Below are 4,992 nucleotides of genomic sequence, written 5' to 3'. Positions count from 1 at the left end.
TTTTTTAAAGTGTTGAAGAGGAAAGATGTCAGCTTGAGGACTAAGGTGCCCCGGCCCCAAACCATGGTATTTTCAATAACCTCCAATGTATGCAAAAGCTGAATAGTGAATAAGGAAGACCGTAGAAGAATGAATGCTTTTGAATTACAGTGTTGGAGGAGAATATTGAAAGTGCCATGGACTGCTCATAGAACCAACAGATCTGCGTTGGAAGAAGTGCAGCCAGAGTGCTCCTTGGAGGCCAAGATGGCCAAACTGCATCTTTCATACTTCAGACATATTGTCAGGAGGGACCAGTCGCTGGAGAAGGATATCATGTTTGGTAACGTGGAGGGTCAGAGAAAAAGAGAAAGACCCCCAGTGAGATGGATTGGCAAAGTGTCAGAATCAATGGGCTCAAGTGTGTCAACAATTGTAAGGGTGACCCAGGATCGGGCACTGTTTCACTCTGTTGTGCACGGGGTCGATGTGAGTCAGTACCGACTTGATGGCACCTAACAAAAATGATATACAAGGATGGAAATGCTGTGAATCTGTAGGATAAGCACTGTACTGCAAACCACAAGGTCAGTGATTTAAGTCCACTAGCAGCTCTGCTTGAGAAAGATGAGGATTTCTGTTACCACAAAGATTTACAGCCTCAGAAAATCTGTATAGGATTTCTGTGAGTTGCAATTGAATGGTGTGGGTTAAAGCATTGGACTGCAAAGTCGTTTGAACCTCAAGGTCAGCAGTTCAAGATCACCAGCTGCTCCTCAAAAATCCTATATAGGGTCAGTATGGGTAGAAACCAACTCGATGACACTTAACAACAACAACAATATACAAAAAATACGTCATCAGATGGAAACTATATGAATTAAATCAACTACATCTGTGGAAAGACATTTGGAGATAGGGCAAAGCTCCATATCATTAGTCCAAAAAAAAAAAAGCCAGGATCCACCTGTGGATCAAACCACCAATTACTCATACACAATTTCAGGTTGAATCTGAAGATGATGAATGTAACTCCATAAGAGTCAAAGCACAATCTTGAATGCATCCTACCTGAATTTAGAGACCATCTCAAGAATAGATTTGAGGCACTGAACATTAATGACCAAAGACCAGATGAAATGTGGGATGATATCAAGAACATCACATGTAAATGAAGAAAGCAAAAGATTATTTAAATGACAGGAAATTAAAAAAATATATATCAAAGTAGATGTCAGGAGGGACTCTACAACTTGCTCTTGAATACAGAGAAGCAAAAATGCTTGGAGGACTGGAGGAGTCTTGGTGTGACATTGTAAGATAAACATTCAACCACTAGGTCAGTGTAAACCTTAAAGTTACCAATTCAAATCTACCAGTTGTTCCTCAGAAACCCTATACAGGGTCACTGTAAGTCAGAATCAACTTGAAGGCACTTAACAACAACAACAAAAGCAACTGGAAGAAAGGTTGAAGTAAAAGGGATGAATAGAATTTTTCAAAGGGCAACTCGAGTAGACTAAGCTAAGTATTATAACGAAATGTTCAAAGACCTATAGTTAGAACACCAAAGGGAAGAACATGCTTAGCATTTCTGAAACTGAATAAAATTGAAGAAAAAGTCAAGCCTTGGATTTCAATATTTAAGAATTGCATAGGCAACATATTGAGTGATGCAGAAAGCATTAAAAGAAAATGGCATAGAGTCACTGTACCAAAAGAATTGGTTGATGCTCAGCCACTTCAAGAGGTAGCGTATGATCAAAAACTGATGATACTGAAGGAAGATGCCGAAGCTGCACTGAAGGCATTGGCAAAAAACAAGGCTGCAGAGGAAAAGTCCAAAAATCAAAAGTGATAAAAAATAAAGCTTTTGATAAAGGAAACAAGTATAAATTGCTACAATTTGATGAACTTGACCTATACTTATGGAAGTGGTTGCTCAAAACACCAATTGAGAGAGACTGAGTCTTTACATCAAGTATCAATCCTATCCCCTCTGTATACAGGGTTGATAGGAACGGGCAACTTAGACATTGGCTACCTAAAAGGGGGTGGGGAGTTATAAAGGAATGAAGTTACTGGCTTACAAGTTTTCAGGAGGGTGTTTAATTTCAGAATGTGTGGGGGAAGAAAGAGTCTCCATTAAATAGTTTTAATAGTTTTCATCTTGTCTGGATGGGTCTGATGAAAAGAGATGGGGATAAGAGTCTTATGATTCAATAATAAGTAATTGTTATCATGATTAATTGTGACGGTCACAACTGTAAAGGTAGAAGTTTTATGATAAAAACGGGGGAGTACTCAATCTTACAGTCCAGAAACAGAGGACCCTAGGACTATCAAGCATGATGAGCACAAGTGGAATGCACGACCCTATTCAGAGAAGCTGCGACGCCAGAGATGGAGGCAGAGATGAGGACATGGAAAGAGGGAGCAGCTGAGGACTCTGGACTCATGGAAAGAGAGGGACTGAGTGCTGGCAGCCAGGAGGCAGACTTGCAGAATGTACCCTTTTGTTGTTTAAATTATTATATATTCCTGAGTGTTTTTGTGTACATCTACCCAGCCTCACCTCACACACGCACACACACACACACACACACACACACACACAAACAAAACAAAAAACAGAGGGAATGGAAGCAAATACTGTTGAGTGATGATACACAGAGGAGATTGTAATCATTGCAATGAAATGATGTGTTCTACCATGTTCTACCATGTAAACTATCACTCAAGTCACAATAAAAACTTAAAAAAAAAAAAAGTATAATGGGATTAGATCACTGGCATGTTGGAGATCAGTTATTTCTAGCAGAGCATTGAACTATTATAAGACAGAGATATCAACTCTTCTCCCTTTAGTTAAAATACAAATATGCACTGCAGAATACAAGGTTATTCATGATTCTAAGTATATTTCCCGATTTAAAAATCTAATAATACTGACAATTATTGAATTCTAATTCTAATTATTGAATTCTTTGGCCACTATTCTTGGTACTCTGCATGAGTGAGACTTTTTTTCCTATGGTTGCTCTGGCCAAGTACCATAGACTTGTACTTTAATGATTAGTATAGGAGGTTGATAATGAGGATTTTGGTTATTACATTATTTGATAATGAAGGAGAGAGATTTTGCTATGGGAAAAGTTGCCTCACTGTGGCATAAGAGGATATATGTATAAATCATAGAAACTTGGTGATCTTGGATCAATAACCTACATAAGAATATCCTGAATATAAGAAAAATTTTTTTAAACATAGCCCATTACTCATATAAAACTAACCCAAATCAACAGATACTATATTTCCAAAGACATAGATGTACAGGTGTGGTGGTGGTAGTGTGCCATGGAGTCTGTTCTGACTCACAGCGACCCTGTATAGTGTTTCCGAGGCTGTAAATATTTATGGGAGCAGAAAGCATCATCTTTCTCCCACAAAACAACTGGTAGTAGTTTTGAACTGCTGACCTTGAAGTTAGCAGCCCGACTCGTACCACTATGCTACCAGAGCTGCTTTGTATAGATACACTTGCCTTTAAAAATAAAAACAAAACAATAAAAGCTAAACTCCTGAAAATCTGCTACCCACCTTCTGGTCCTCTCTCTATGTTCTCCTTTACTCTCCATCTTAGAAAAGACTATTTATGAAATTTGCACAAGGTAGAGGTTAAACTAGGTGAAACCATAATCAATTGAACAAACATGAGAAATAGGAAAAGGACAGAGTACAATGTTGCAAAAGGTCCACAGCTAGGATTTTCTGTTTCTCTGACCTAGAACATGACATATTATGAACTAGTGCCAGATTTCTGATGTGGTATTGTAGTATCAGCACTGGACTTTGAACACAAGTCAGCAGTTCAAACCCACCATCTGCTCCTCAGAAATCCTATGCAAGGCCACTATGAGTTGGAATTGATTTAGTGACACTTAACAACAAAAACAATGGTCCACTGACAGTAGAGGAGAGTAGTTTGTTGGTTGGAAACCATTGCCCTTCTTGCTGTAAAGGCCCAGATGGCTGGAATTTAGTTGCAAACATCTGATATCATCTCCCCAGCAACTGTATTTATCTATCTCCTTGATATTAATGTTGGCTGCCACCATAGTGCCACAAGACTTACAAAAACTTTCAGGAACACACAGTTTACTAAATATAGTTCTGGTACTTACAAAGATTGCTTATGATATAATAGGCTATAATTTTCTATAGTTTATATTTCAGTCACTTGGCAAGATGTAGAAAGAAGTCTTGTGTAGCACTGTAGGATTAGCATTGGACTGTGAACCACAAAGTCGGCAGTTCAAACCCACCAGCTGCTCTTTAGAAACCTTATACAAGGTCACTATGAGTCAGAACTGACTCAATGTTACTTAACAATAAGAAGTTACTAACTATACTCTCCAATATGGTAGCCATGAAAGGTTGGCCATCCATTCAAACCCACCCAGAGGCATCTCAGAAGATAGGTTTCTGAAAGGTCACAGCCATGAAAGCACTACGGAGCAATTCTACTCTGTACAAAAGGGGTAATCGTGAGTCAGAAATAACTCAGAGGCAACCACCACCATCACCAAACCATATATAACGATTTAAATTTAAATTGATTAAAATTAAAACTTAGAAAAAAATTCCTCTGGTGGACTCAATAGTCATAGATAGCCATATGCGGGACAAAGCAGATACATGGATTGCCATCATCTCAGTTTTAGCTTTATTGTTCAGCACTGTACTGGAAGTTTATTGTCATAATTATACAATAGATTTGACTAAGTACACAAGTTCACATTTCATGTAGGGACATTTCTTTTTATATCCCTCTAAAAATGAGTGTATGAGTTTTCTATGTCTATGGTAGCAAATTATCACAAACAGTGACTTGAAATAATACAAATGTATTATCTTATAGTTCTATCATTCAAAAGGCTTAACTGTGTCTCAGTAGACTAAATCAAGGTATCATAAGGATCATTTTCTTTCTTGAGGTTAAGAAAGATAATC

This window comes from Chrysochloris asiatica, unplaced genomic scaffold (genome assembly GCF_000296735.1).
Source record: "Chrysochloris asiatica unplaced genomic scaffold, ChrAsi1.0 scaffold00177, whole genome shotgun sequence".
NCBI lineage: Eukaryota > Metazoa > Chordata > Mammalia > Afrosoricida > Chrysochloridae > Chrysochloris > Chrysochloris asiatica.
Note: the sequence above shows the minus strand (reverse complement) of the source record.